This window comes from Eurosta solidaginis, chromosome 5, assembly GCF_040869045.1.
Source record: "Eurosta solidaginis isolate ZX-2024a chromosome 5, ASM4086904v1, whole genome shotgun sequence".
NCBI classification, from domain to species: domain Eukaryota; kingdom Metazoa; phylum Arthropoda; class Insecta; order Diptera; family Tephritidae; genus Eurosta; species Eurosta solidaginis.
Genome location: NC_090323.1, coordinates 181228288 through 181244312, shown reverse-complemented (window position 1 = coordinate 181244312; position 16025 = coordinate 181228288). Strand labels below are relative to the sequence as shown.

The 16025-nt window shown below is 35.0% G+C and overlaps 1 long non-coding RNA gene across 1 annotated transcript; it reads right to left on the bottom strand.

Moving 5' to 3' along the window:
- Positions 1 to 11419: 11419 nt before the first annotated feature.
- On the bottom strand, positions 11420 to 12980 carry LOC137253844 (uncharacterized). Its single transcript, XR_010953900.1, has 2 exons — positions 12730 to 12980; positions 11420 to 12668 (listed from the first exon to the last, which is right to left on the bottom strand). It is a non-coding gene; the product is annotated as an uncharacterized lncRNA (long non-coding RNA).
- Between the last annotated feature and the right edge of the window lie 3045 nt (positions 12981 to 16025).

The window sequence follows — 16025 nt, the reverse complement described above, 5'->3', positions numbered from 1 at the left end:
TACTGTAATTTTTCAAAAAAAGAATTCAGCCATTCAAATAAAAGAAAAATTTGCTGAGCGCGTCAACAAAAAAAATAAAATTTCGAAATGTAGAATTTCGAACTTCGAAAGCCGATATCTATTTTTTGGAGGCTAACTTCGAAAAACGGAAATAGTACTTGCTCTTCATAAGCTTCAATCTCTACAAAAAAGTGGGTTTGATCCAATACCCAGCCGGCTATTGCACAGTTCTTTGGTAATGATTTATGGCATTTTTTTCATTTTTCGAAATTAAGTTTTCAATTTATTTAAAGCGAGCATGGTCGACAGCTGATTTTGTTAATTTTCATAAAGTATATATATATATAATGGCATGGACAATCAAATTTCTATTTTTCTCCTAGAGTCAGAGTCGACCCACATATCAATATTCATCACTTTATCGATAGCCAAGTCAATATATTCACCCCTATTCTGCATTTCGATTACGTTCCCGTTCTACACTCCGCTTTAATCGAAGTTTGGTATTCTGCATTACGACGGAATCGTAAAGAGAAGAGGAAGACCAAATGATTTTTCGAAATCAGCTGTTGGTACGGAATGTGTGAACATTGGAACAAAATAAATTAAAGAAAATTTGTAAAAAATGCTAAAAAACGTTTATATTTTATTATCCACGCCATTTTGTACAAAAAAAAGCAATAGAAAATATTGCCGCAGTGTTATATTTTTTTTGAGTGAAGTGCTTTCATAATTGTAAGTGTGTTTTTGTCGTTCTTTTGGCCAATTCCCTGCCGTGGCCACCAAGTTTTGTTAAAACGGATTCCTGCACGAATATAGTTGACATTTTCTGAATTTTAGGGATGCTAATTTTATTGCACTGGCCTAAAATACTTTATAAAGGTTTATTTATTCTTTCCGCAAGGATTGTTTACGTTTTCGCTTCACCTTCCTCTACGCCGGCAGCTTTCTTTGGCATATAACTGGACCCAACGAATAGACACAAATTATAGCTGTCTATTATAATGGAATCAATAGCCCCGGCATTATTTATGGAGTTGGAAAGCAACGCATACGAAAACTGCCAGGCGAGAATGGAAAGGCAAATATTGCGAAATTTGTGTAATCCATTTGAGATGAGTGGCGAATTGTAAGAAATTGAACTTAAAAGTGGTAAAGTTTAATGACTTATTTTCTTATTTAGGTTCAAAAAAAACTTTCGACTTAACAAGGATGCTTTGAAGTATGTGATAGATAATTTTGCGGGGCAAATACGTCCAAGGACTTCGACATCGACATGTTGTTTTTGACCTGGAAACATATAAAAAACAATCATCATCAAGCCTTCTACATTTCTTAACAAGTTTTACTTACATTTTTGTTAAAATTCTGTTACAAATTAATAAAAAAATAAAAAGAAAATATTTTTCCGCCAACTAATTTTCAACTTAGAAAAACGGAACTACGATCGAAATGCAGAATACAAAAAATCGAACGATTCGAAGTTGAATCGAAAGAGATTGGAACACAGAATACCAAAATTGTCAAATCGAAAAAATTCCAATCCAAGTCGAAATGCAGAATAGGGCTGATTAAATTTCGTAAAGATATCTCAATTTTTACGCAAGTTGTCCTGTTAGCCGACAGACAACGAAAGTTCTAACACCCCTGTGTACATGCATGTACAATAAAAATCAATGCTAATTTTGAGAGACTTATAACTTGTTAGACTAAAATTGATTGGAATACAAAATTGTAATTCCGAAAATTCTAAATAAAAAATGTGAAATTTTCATGCACTGCTCCAATTTTAAAATTTTTTCAAAAACGTTTTTGAAATGAGTTCGCATTGTTAAAGTTACAGAATTCATTGAAGCTTTTCTTTATAAAATAAACGAAAACAAGGAGTAATGAAATTTGTTAATAATTTTTAGAGCTATTTTCGTGTACGCAACTGTATGTACATTAGACTGGGCCGATTTATTAACCAATATCGCGCCATCGATTTTTCGATAGGATTTGGGCTCAGGAAAAAAGTTCCACTACGCATACCAAAAAAATAATTTTCGAGCCTGCGAAAAAAAAACGGCGAAAGGGTCATTTTTTCGGCGAAAACACTCCTCAAAACACAAAAAAAATTTTTTTTTCAAAAAACTGTTGTAAAAACGTTGGCGATAACAGTTTTTGAAAAAAAATTTTTTTTTTTTGTTTTGGGGAGTGTTTTGGTCGAAAAATTTACCCTTTCGCCATTTTTTTTTTCGCAGGCTCGAAAATGATTTTTTTGGTAGGCGTGGTGGAACTTTTTTTCCTGAGCCCAAATCCTATCGAAAAATCCATGGTACGATATCGTTTAACTTTCGTCCATACAAATCGACCCAGGTTAATGTATATGTACATATAAGTGGTGTTCGTTTGTCAACACGAGATGTTAAGTTAACAGGCGCTAATTGGTCACATTAAAGGAATTTAAATCATTTTCCACCTTGTCCTTCCGGCGGAATGGAGGCCCCCCTCCCCCTCTGTTTCCATAGGCGGATTCCGATAAAAATACTTTCTTAGCCAGAGCGCCATCTTTCATTCGCATAACGTGGCCTAGCCAGCGCAGTCGCTGCGTTTTAATTCGCTGGACATGTTGACGTCTGCGTAAAGCTCATCATTAAATCTTTTTCGGTACTCACCGTCACCAACGCGTAGAGATCCGTTAATCTTTTGAAGAACTTTTCTCTTGAATACTTCAAGATCCGCTTTGTCTGATTTTGTGATGGTCCATGCTTCTGCACGAGAGATCACACTCGGTCACCAAAAATATTGTTTACACAAATCAAAAACAAAGGAATCTGGCTCATCAGTTTATTATACTGTTGACAATTAATTTGTATACTATGTATATACATTAGGGTGGGTCGATTTGTATGGACGAAAGTTAACCGATATCGCGCCATCGATTTTTCGATAGGATTTGGGCTCAGGAAAAAACGTTCCACTACGCATACCCAAAAAAATAATTTTAGCCTGCGAAATTTCATTTTTTTGACTTTTTTTCGACTTTTATTTTTAAGGTTTTTTTCATGACGTACTAAAAAAATGTTAATATGTATATCCTGTCCGACCCAAAGCTGTCCGCTAAAAACGTTGGCGATAACAATTTTTTGAAAAAAAAAAAAAAAAAAATATTTACAATCAAATGAAATTTTTTAGGTCATGAAAAAAACCTTAAAAATCAAAGTCGAAAAAAAGTAAAAAAATGAAATTTCGCAGGCTCGAAAATTATTCCTGAGCACAAATCCTATCGAAAAATCGATGGCGCGATATCGGTTAATAAATCGACCCAGTCTAATATACATATATATTTTTTTTTATCTATTCATCAATTAATTATTATTATCAACTATTATTATTATTATAAAAATAATATAATATATTTTGTTTTTTTATTATTAAGTTGAATTTAGCAATATTTTTTGTTTTTAAGTTTCAATAGATTGTGTAATTTTTCCCGATTTCTAAATAAATACATAGAAATATATACTATATAATAATTACTAATGCGATTTAAGTATCTACTTTTTATGTTGGCAAATAATGCAATTAATTATTAAATTGTTTATTGTTTAAAGTCAATAATTAATTATTTGAAAAAACAACAAAAACATACATTTACTTTAATATATTTCAATTTACTATATATAAAGTGCGAAATAATGAAAACCGCATTACTTAATAAATTTTGTTTTGAGAAATTTTAAATTTGTGTTTCTTTTTTATAATTTTATATGATTTTTTAACTTTCATCATTTCTTTCGTGATACAATAAAACTAGACAGGCGAAGTCATTAGCACAACAACAAAAATTTTACCGTCCTCATAATCCGGTCATGAATTTTGAAGTAGTAGGGAGGGCAAATTTTTGATACTATTTTGCTAATTTTTTACTCCTTTAGTAACGCAATGTCCGGAAAAAATCCAAGCTGGATATATATACACATTGTAGAAAGGAAATCGAAAGAAAGCAGAATAAAAAGGAGGAAAGGGAGAAGCGAACGTAGAGGAAGTTACAGGGAAGTCGGAAAAGTAAAGGTAATAACAGGAAGAGGGAGAGTTAGAGTGAAAGTACGAAAAGAGAAACGATTTGAGCAAAAGTAGTGTTTAACAGAAAAAGTCGGAATAGTCTTAACAAAAAATATGCTTTGCGCGCTTTACCTCCGAGGTGATTTAAGCCAGGCTTCTCTTCTAGATGAATTTTCGCTGAGAATCTTTTCATGGCAAGAACACACTCAAGAGTGTTTGCCAAATCACTTCCAAGGGGCGACCCCGATTAGAAAAACCTTCTCTAATTGAAAAAACTTGTTTCTAACTTTTGATGTTACGGGTGTTGAGCCCAGTAACTTCGATGTGGTAGGTGGAACACGCTCCCCTCCAAGAGAGTTAAGGGAACATCTCCATATGCACTATGATGAGGTCCGGCTTCTGCCAAAACAGCCGTTTTATCCAGACGAGTTTGAGAAGTCCCTAAGCCAAATCCACACAGAATCGGTAAACGCTTTTACCATGGCGCACCCGGTGAACCCCGTTATCAATGTACAATATCCCATAAGAAGAGAAAGCACACAACCAAGGAGGCACAAGCCACCCTGGCCCATTTTCGTTCTGGATACTGTAACAGGTTGAACTCTTACTTGTCAAGAATGAACCCCGACATATGAAATGTTTGTCCTGCATTCGATGCGTCTCCACATGACACCAATCATCTTTTCAATTGTAATTTGTAACCTACGCCTCTTAACACCCCTCTCATTATGGTCCACCCCTATTGAAACTGCTAGTACATTTTGTGAGTGGTCGCACCTATTGAATGGGGCAAAGTACTGTTAACACAACAACAACACAGTCAGGGAAATAACATAGCAATTCAAGCAAACACGTCGCCTACATATAAATTAAAGTCTCTGAGCATATACAAAATTTTTATGCATGCAAGTGCACGTAGAGATGTATAAACTTCTGTTTTTCTGGAAATTAAGAGCTAGAAAACACGAGCAAATGCGTGATAATTACTGAGACAGAGTTAAAAAAAAATAAAGCGTGTAGTCAGGTTTCGAGATTTAAGTTATTTACGGGCTTTAGTTGTTGTAACATCTTTGTACATTATTTGGTTACATTTTTATGAAATTATAAAGTGCAAGAAAAAAATTAAATATACTAAGCAAAATAAAATAACATGAAATGAAGTAAAATAAAATACAAAATTTTATCAAACTAACTTAAATTAAATAAAATAGATTTTTAATCGACGGGTTTGTCATCGATTTTACAAATTTATTGACTTGTTTTCAAAAGCTTATAGGAGGTTTGTTATCGGAGTGCTACCAATTTTTTTCGACGTATTATCTATTTGTTATCGATTTTGTTATCAAAACGTTCGATTTGTCGACGAAAAGCTGTCGATTCCTTATCGGAGTGTTATGTATCGTAATGTTATCGATGCGTAAACGACAACAAATCGTTTTGTTATGAAACAGATGCCGATAAAACTTCAATATAAAATCAATGACACATGTCTAACCCTTCAATAAGAAACCAATGCGAAAACAATGACAAGCTGATAGCAAATCGAAAACTCGATAGCAGTTCCCTATCAATACTAGCCGATAATAAGACAATAACTTGTTGGTATCGGTTTTTATCGATAAAAAGCTGACAAAGGTCTTCTCAAATAGCCCCAATTACTTGTTTCTGGAAAAGTTACATATGTAGTGATTTAACTTTAACGCCTGGGCGAGCTCTGCTTGACTTACACCTGTCTCTGTTTACACATCGAACTTCACGAGTACTTGGTACTCACGCGTATAGACACCTTTCACAAAGATGGAGTGGTATATTAAGTTTGTCACGAATCTCAACATTGTAAGTCCTTAAAGAAGAAGAGATAGGCCCACCAATAAGTATAGCGAAATGATTAGGATGACGAGCCGAGTTGATTTAGCCATGTCCGTTTGTCTGTCCGTGTGTCTGTCTGGCTGTCTGTTTTAACGCAAAGTACTACCTAAATTTTTGAGATTTCTTGATTAAATTTTGTGAGCTGGTATATTTGGGTGTCCCATTCATTTTTTTGTCGGTACCGACCGGATCGTACCACTATACAACCGATTTTTATAAAAAAGGGGTTTTGTCATTTATTCCTCGTTTTAATTGGTAGAAGATTGAAATTTCCATTGATGTTTATATAGAAGGAATGCATTGTTGTCTAAAAAAATTATTAGGATTGGTGATATTTCTTAGTTACTTAATTGACGTTTAACCGTTTAAACGGTTATTGCCGTCCAACAAGGTGCGCCAGTCGAATCTTCGCTCTGCTAACTGGCACCAATTGGCCACACTAGGGGAATTTAAATCGTTTTCCACATGGTCCTTCCGACGGAGTGGGGGCCGCCTTCCTCAGCCTCCATAGGCGGGTTCCGATAAAAAATACTTTCTTAGCCGGAGCGTCATCTTTCACTCGCATTACATGGCTTAGCCAGCGCAGTCGCAGCATTTTAAATCGCTGCTCTATGTTGATGCCTACGTAAAGCTCATCTTTAAATCTTCTTCGGTAATCGCCACCGCGTAGAGGTCCGTAAATCCTTCGAAGAACTTTTCGTTTTCACTTGCCGAGAGAAGACTTTACTAGTCCAGAGTAGAATATATTGGCAAGAGTGATTCTTCGCTGGATTACAGAGCTGATGTTGTTTGTTAATGCTGGCTCCCAAATAAACAAAGTCTCTTACTGTTTCAAAATTAAAAAATGACTTAGCTGATGGTGTTGCTCAGCGTCATTTTGCGCAGCCGTATAAGCTTTGCGGGGAAACCAAATTCAGACATAGCGGCATATAGGCAGCTCCTTTTCGCGCTGTCGAAAGCGGCTTTATGATCGTCGAAGAGGTGATGTATGTCAATTCCTTCTTGCGGGTTTTTTCCAAGATTTGACGCATTTTGAAAATCTGGTCAATAGTATATTTACCAGGTTTGAAGCCGCACTGATAAGGTCCAAACAGCCGATTGACGGTGGGATTCAATCTTTCGCGCATTACACTTGACAGGAGCTTATATGCGATATTAAGAAGGCTGATTCCGCGTTAGTTGAGGCAGTTTGCAGGATCGCCTTTCTTGTGGACTGGGCAAACAACACTTCGATTCCAATCGTTGTGCATGTACTCATCCGACTATATTTTACAAAGAAGCTGATACATGCGTCTTACCAACTGCTCGCCGTCGTATTTGAATCTCACCGCAGGCAATCCATCAGCACCCGCGGCCTTGTTTTTTAATTTGCTTTTTACTATTATGACTTCGTCATAATCGGGTGGGGGACATTAATTCCATCATCATGGATTGAGAGATCGGATTCATCATCCCTGTGCGGTACATCGCTCTCTCCATTTAGGAGAGCAGAGAAGTATTCCCTCCATTGTCTAAGTACTTTCTGGACATCGGTGACAAGGTCGCCATTTTCGTTCTTACAGAAGTTTGCCCCGGAACTCAAATCTTCCGTCTGTCGCCGAATTTTTTGGTAAAAATTGCTGGCGTTATTCCTGGTGGCTAGCAGATCAAATTCCTTGCACTCATACCTTTCAGCCCCTGTTTTTTTGCTTCCTGAAAAGGCGTCTCACTTCCATTTTCAACTCGCGGTAGCGTTCACACAATCTTGTTGCGCTCGCTTTTAACGATTGGTCATATATTTAATATATATCCAACATATGTTCAAATAAGAGGTTTAACGGAATTTCTTCCTCATTTTAACCGCTAGAAGCTTAAAAGTTTTCCTTATTCTCACAAATACGACACATATTTTTGTCTAAAAACAATTGTTACAATCGGTCATATATTTATTATATATCCGATCCAACCGATTGTTCAGATAAGAGGTTTAACGTGATATCTTCCTCTTTTTAAAGGCCAGAAGCTTGGAATTTAACAAGATGCGTACATATAAGACATGCATTGTTGTCTGAAAAAATCGTTAAGATCGGTGATATAAATAATATATATCCCACATAACTGATTGTTCAGCCACTATCATGGGACTATCTCACTTTTCACCTCGTTATAACAGCTGTTATACTAAATTTCTCAAAAAAAGAATTCAGCCCTTCAAATAAGGGAAAAGAGCGGACCACGACCACATTTTTACTTTTTAATTTGCTGAACGCGGTAACAAAAAAACAAAAATTTCGAAATTTACAATTTCCAACTTCGAAAGCCGATATCTATTATTTGGAGGCTAACTTCGAAAAACGGAGATAGTACTTTGTCTACTTAAGCCTCAATCTCTACAAAAGAGTGGGTTTGGTCCAATACCCAGAAAAAAAGCTGATTTTTTCGCATAGTGTTATTGTTCAGCTCCATTCATGAAGAGTGTGAGGCCTTCGGTACAGCCGAGGACCGACCCATTTTTACTTGTTTGTTTTATTAATTCTCACATATCATGTCCTTTGCGATTTTTAAGTTTTAAGAAATTTATGGTTTTGATGAAATTTTCCCAGCACGAATTTGCAACTTTCTTCCCAAATAAAACTTCAACTAAACATACCTTATGATAGTGTGCTGGGGCTTAATCGTAACATCCCTGCTCGTATAACTCGTCACGTAAAAACATGATTTTCGGATTATGACATACGCGAACGTACTACTTTGAACGTACACCAAATTTCAAACTCTTATTATAAACAAAGGTAGAATTCAAACAAGCTTAATCCAAGGCAAAAGGAAATATTGGCGAAATTCGTGGCGAGACACCCGCTTTGGCATTGGATTGCTTCAAATTTAATTTTTCGAGAAAGTAACTAAAAGCTTCTTAAGCTAAACGAAATCTCTTCAAGAAACTGCAATAATTTATTGGAGCTCAAACAAAACAATAAAATTGGATCCATCGCAGTTATTTATTTTATTTTTTTTTTATATTTTTGGCAACCAATTCGATAGTTCAAAATCTATTGTGAGCTAAAAATACAATCCAAACCAATGTGGATCGTAAAAAAAATTTATAATTTTACACAAACTAATTTTAGTTATTTAATAAATTATAAATTTAAAATAAATTTTATACAATTTAGTTAAAATTTTTGAAAATAAATTACGTTCCGTTTGCTATCGTATGTTATAATCCCATTTTGTTTATATGTTTGACGTATCACGTAATATTCTTTCGTATGATTGCCGATCCGTGATTTTATGTTACGATTGGAGCCCCTGATAAACCAGGTTGCGATGGATCCAATTTTATTGTTTTTTTTGAGCAACAGTAATAGCTAAGGCGATGAAAAGATATTCCGAAGGCGGTTATGAGAGTACAGTAACCATTTGGACTTATCGAACAAAGCGCAAGCATATCATTTATGTATTATTTTTTTGTAACAAAAAATTATTGCAGTTTCTTGAAGAGATTTCGTTTAGCTTAAGAAGCTTTTAGTTACTTTCTGGAGAAATTAAATTTGAAGCAAGTCGATACCAAAGCGGGTGTCTCGCCATGAATCCCGCCTATATTTCCTTTAGGCTTGTTTGAATTCGACTTTTGTTAATAAAAAAAGTTTGAAGTATGTTATTATATTTTATTTATTCATCTATTTTAACAATTTTCTTACATTTTGAATGAAATTTGTGTGTATACGATCGCCAGTTTGTGTTCGAATGAAAGTGGAACGTAACGTGTACGTTTAGTCAATCGTCACGTATGTTCCGATCCGAAATTACGATCAAAGTAGTATGTTCGCGTATGTCATAATCCGAAAATCATGTCTTTACGTGACGAGTTATATGATCACGGATGTAACGAATTGACCCCAGTATAACGCCGTTGTAGGTGATAAAATATCAAAACGAGGATTTAACAAGTAAGGAAGGCTAAGTTCGGGTGTAACCGAACATTACATACTCAGCTGAGAGCTTTGGAGATAAAATAAAGGAAAATCACCATGTAGGAAAATGAACCTATGGTAACCCTGGAATGTGTCTGTATGACATGGGTATCAAATGAAAGGTGCTAATGATTATTTTAAAAGGGAGTTGGCCTTAGTTCTATAGGTGGACGCCTTTTAGAGATATCGCCATAAAGGTGGACCAGGGGTGACTCTAGAATGCGTTTGTACGATATGGGTATCAAATTAAAGGTACTAATGAGGATTTTAAAAGGGAGTGGCCCTAAGTTGTATATGTGAAGGCGTTTTCGAGATATCGACCAAAATGTGGACCAGGGTGACCCAAAACATCATCTGTCGGGTACCGCTAATTTATTTATATAGTAATACCACGAACAGTATTCCTGCCAAGATTCCTGGACAACTTTTTCATTTTCTTCTACTTAATATGGTAGGTTTCACATCCATTTTACAAAGTTTTTTCCAAAGTTATATTTTGCGTCAAAAAACGAATCCAATCACCATGTTTTATCCCTTTTTTCGTGTTTGGTATAGAATTATGGCATTTTTTGAATTTTTCGTAATTTTCGATATCGAAAAAGTCGGCCATTTCTTAAACTAAGATAAAGTGAGTTCAGATAAGTACGTGAACTAAGTTTAGTAAAGATATATGGATTTTTGCTCAAGTTATCGTGTTAAGGGCCGGTAAACTTCATGTGAATAAATCAATCCCATGAATTTTTTATTTCCCATGAACAAAAAATTCGTATCGTTAATTTCATGTGAATCAATCCTTATATTCGAATTTCGAATATGCTATTGTGAACATCACTCATGTTTTGTTTACAAATTTTTGCAGAAAAAATTGCTGTTGTGTAGTCAAAGATTTTTATTTTTGCGTTAAATATTAAAATTGTAATGGTTAGTGCTTACTTTCGCCTTTGTTTAATTGAAGAAGAAACTAATACCAGTCAGCAATTGGCTGAACGAGTGTACAGGAGGATATTACGCGACAAGTGTAATCCCCTTGAATTACCCAATGCAAGGTAAACATGCAAATAATTATATTCGTAAACCAAATAAATAATCGCGTTTTAACTATTTATACATAGCTTTCACCAATTGTATAGAATAAATAAGCCGGCGTTCAAATATTTGTTGGATGCATTGCATAGTGGTCTGCCAGTGGCACGTAAACGTTTTGCAATAGACACAGTCGTAAAGCTTTCAGCTGCTCTAAGATTTTTTGGTGAAGGAGCATACCAAAAAGGAGTAGGGAGGCAAGTGGAAGTTGACTTATCGCAGTCAATTTTTAGCCACGTCTTGTCTGAACTATTGAATGTTTTTGACGAGTGCCTTTGCAATCAGTAGATAAAATGGCCTACTAAAGACGAAATGCGTGAAATTGCTTTGGATTTTCATCAACAATTTAATATGCTACACACGCTGGAGCCTGCCATGACTCATTAATTTGGAATACAAGTGAATTGAGGGTTTCAATGGAGCAGGATTACTTGCTAGGCACTAGAAATGTTTGGATGCTAGGTAAAATTTTAATGAAATCTGGAAGTCCCAAAATCAAATTTTGTTCATAGGCGACGCTGGATATCCACTGGAGCCTTGGTTGCTAACACCCTACAGATCAGCGGAAGAGGGCTCCACAGAAAGCAAATTTAATGAGGTTCATGTATGTGGACGTAACATTGTGGAAAGGACCAATGGCGTCTTAAAAAATAGATGGAGGTGTGTACTAGGAGCCAGGGAGCTACATTATTCGCCTAAGAAAGCAGCTCAAATTACTAATGTCTGTTGCGCGTTGCACAATATATGCTTAAAGTATCGGTGCGATGACACACCTTTTATTTCAAATAGAGCTTCTCAACCGGAAATTTCTGAACACGTGCAGTTTGAAGAATCTGAATCGCATTCATCATACCTCAATGAGGCTAAGCGTATTAGAGCAAATATAGGCAATTGCCTTATGTAAATTTATGACAAAATGTTTTTATAATTGAATGACACTCTTCAAAGAAATGTCTGATTTGTATTAACTCAAAAGCGGCTTTATTGTTAATCTTGCTTTACCAATTTGAAAAAATAAAGTACATAAAATTCATTTTTTTTACAAAAACGTTCGAAACATTCTAATTAATGCCTAAGCTTTTCTTTGCAGCTAGTATTTTCAAATTTTGAACCTCGATTTGGCTGTTTATAAGTATGAGTTTACGGTCAACTTCAATTTTTCAGAGCCGTTCAATTTCGGAATTGTGGTGTTTTGTTTCCTTTAGTAAACTGTTTTGAATATTTTGAAAGTTTTCGAGGCCTTGGTTTAATTCCTTTAAGTGGCCTTCTATTTCAGTATAGTGATGACTCTGGATTTCCAAGCCCTTTCTGACGTTGTCATTCATTTCTTTTTGAACATCTAGTTCAATGTTTAATAGCTCCGAAGGGTTAATTTTTTTGCGAGTTTGCTGGCTGGTTTTTTGTGCAGGCAAAGCACTTTCCCTTTGCGTGTCACCAGCAGTTTCGGTGCTATTTTCGTCCAAGCTATTGTCCATGCAACTAAGTTCCACTTCAGAGTCCTCACTAGAGCTTACCAGTTGATTTCGTTGCATTCAAACCAAAAAGCTTGCCATCTTCGACACCTTCCGCAGCTGCTACTGACGCAGTTATATCCAAAATTGACTGTTCTAATACAGAAAAAACATGTTGCTTGCAAGGTCCTCCACCGGTCTTTTTCCTATTTTTGGTATTTTCGACAGCCTTGTTTCGTATGTATCGTTTTTGATCAATCCAAACCTGTAAGCAATGGCTATATAAATTAAGGCACATTCCATAGCCACATGGTATTGATAGTCACCTTTTTCCATTCGGAGATTGATGTTGATGGTGGGCCCATGCTATTGAGGGAATTGTTCAATTTCTTCCAAAAAGCCAGCACTTTATCTTTATTTTTTTGTTGGAAGCCCTTTCCTATTTCAGGATTTTCGGCCATAGTGCTTACCAAGAAAGTCAACTGAGTTTTGTTTATAGACCTAATGTGATATAAAATAATTCTTAACTAAGTTTAATAAGCAACAACATCAGCACTGAAATCCAGCGAAGAATCAATCTTGCCAATAAATGCTACTTTGGACTAGGTAGGCAATTGAAAAGTAAAGTCCTCTCTCGGCGAACGAAAATCATACTCTACAAGTCACTTATCGTACCCGTCCTGCTATATGGGGCAGAAGCATGGACCATGACAACAGCAGATGAAGCGGCTTTGGGAGTGTTCGAGAGAAAAGTTCTTCGAAAGATTTATGGACCTCTACGCGTTGGCGATGGCGAGTACCGAAGAAGATTTAATGATGAGCTGTACGAGCTATACGCAGACATCAACATAGTCCAGCGAATTAAAACGCAGCGGCTGCGCTGGCTAGGCCATGTTATGCGAATGAAAGATGATGCTCCGGCCAAGAAAGTGTTTCTATCGGAACCCGCCTATGGAAGCAGAGGTAGAGGGCGGCCCCCACTCCGTTGGAAGGACCAGGTGGAAAACGATTTAAACTCCCTTGGTGTGACCAATTGGCGCCGGTTGGCGGAGCGAAGGAGCGACTGGCGCGCCTTGTTGGACGGCTATAACCGTTTAGACGGTTAAGCGCCAATTAAGTAAGTAAGTAAGTTTAATAAGCAATAAACAATCCTTACATTTTATCGAGTGTTGTTCCCCACTTTCAGTTTTGCGAACAAATTCTATACATTCACGTGGAAAAAAATTTGTTGACGGTTAGGGTAATTCTTCGAATATAAGAAATTTTTCACATGTGAAGTTCACAATGAGAACAGAACAAATGTGGGAATTTTTCCATTGGGAATTGCATTCACGCGAAGTTTACAATAAGGCTGAATTTTTATTTGGCACACATATAGTAATAGGAATAACATTCCTGCCAAATTTCATCATGATATCTTCAACGACTGCCAAATTACAGCTTGCAAAACTTTTAAATTACATTCTTTTAAAAGTGGGCAGTGCCATTGTCCAACATTTTACTAATTGTCTATTCTGCGTCATAAGTTCAACGCACCTACCAAGTTTCATTCTTATCTCCGTCTTTGGTAATGAATTATCGCACTTCTTCGGTTTTTGGAAATTTTCGATTTCGAAAAAGTGGGCGTGGTTATAGTCCGATATCGTTCATTTTAAATAGCGATCTGAGATGAGTGCCCATGAACCTACATACCAAATTTCATCAAGATACCTCAAAATTTACTGGCTCAATCAAATTTTTTTTCGGTACTGATGATTTTGATATATGGAATATAGATATAGACCTATCTCGATTCCTTTATACATGTACAACCAACCGTTACCCAATCAAAGTTAATATACTCTGGGTGCAAAGCACGCTGAGTATACAAAAAATTGTTGCAACACACAATGCGGCAGATTAGCAAAATGTATACTCAGAATTCAAAAACATTTTAAGGCAATACTATATGGGTCTGGGTCTTTCATCCAAAGTTGGCATTATTTCGCCGTCTAAACTCACGCCAAACAATGACCATGACAATTTTACATTATGCTTATTTTCGATAAAATTAAAAATTCAAAAGTTGTCAACTATACTTATATTTAAGAATTCATGAGCTTAACACCGGCTTATAATAATTGAATTTCAATTAATATGTTTTCTAACTATAGTTTGTAAAAAATTTTAGGATATAAAAAAAAAAACTTCGACCAATTAAAAATTGTAGATTGTGTTATGCGAGCTTAGAAATTAGTGAATATTTGTAAGTATAAATGTAAAACTGCAAAAAATAATCAAAAAATATTTATTAAAACAAACAAAAAAAACTATTTTCATAGAAAAAAAATAAAAAAAAAAAATAAAAAATTAGCTACTTTGTATGAATTAATGAGGGATTAAAAATAAAATTTGTTTGAAGATATGCGATTAATATTAAAATACATATTGAACCCGAAAAACATAAAATCCAAGTAGAAATAGAAAATATATAAATGAAAATTTTATAGATTTATAAAAGAACATTTTGAGCAAAAAAAAAATTAATATTTTAACAAAAAACATGTAAATACATATATACATGCAACTATTTTAAAATACACACATAAACGTAGTCTTACATATATTAAAAAAAATAGAAGCAAAAAAATTATATCTCCTTTAAGGTTTCCCCTTTCAGAGTGTTAACGTATATAAAAAATGAGGTTAAGAGCTATAAATTGAGGTTAGGGACATTAAAAATTAGAATAATAATTATTGAGTATGTGTTTTTCTTTTTTGTAAGAATATACAAATGCATATCGGAGTAAGTGTTAAAACAAACAAAACTTCGGGGTGACAGGGCAATTCGAACTTGAGAAAAAATTCAATATAAAACTCTTGTAGATCGTAAACCAAAAAAAATATTTCATTAAAACAAGGTAAAGAAATTTATGTTTTAAATAATGATGCCTTTAAAAAAATGTTGCCTTATATCCAACACAAAAAAAAACGGCGGTACGAGTCAAATCGTAAATCGCAGAAACCATATGTAAGTATTTGAAATGATTTAGTAGAGTTATAAAAATGTAGTAAATATCAAAATGTAAAACATTATAAGTATGAAAACTGGCTTTAAAACTAAAACACCGAATAAAAATCTTTATCAAATTTAATATTTTCACATAAGCTCCAAAATAAAAACATATTTTTCACTCCTAACCTCATTCTCAATGTATTGTAATTATGATGAATTATTTGCAATATTATTTTAAATAAAAATAACAATATAATTTTACAAAATTGTCGAACAGAAATCCTACGGTCTCTTAAAATCTATATGAGAGCAGAAGTTGATATATTTGAGTCTAGGCACATATTTATGTTAGGTTAAGTAGAATGACAGCTCTCCACTTAAACTCATTCACATTTCTTTGTGTCACATAGTCCTGGACCACTTTGGAAGTCTCACAAATTTCGATACCCAAGCCAAAGTACTTTCTCGATAGGACAACCGACTGGTCCGTAGCGTTTTCATTTAACATAACCTAGCCAATGTAGCCGCTGAATTCTGCCGATGACATAACATACCATAAGGAATCAACATGAATTAAGGCATAATAAAAGACAACACATGGCCCGTATTACCTTTTACAATCCGTGA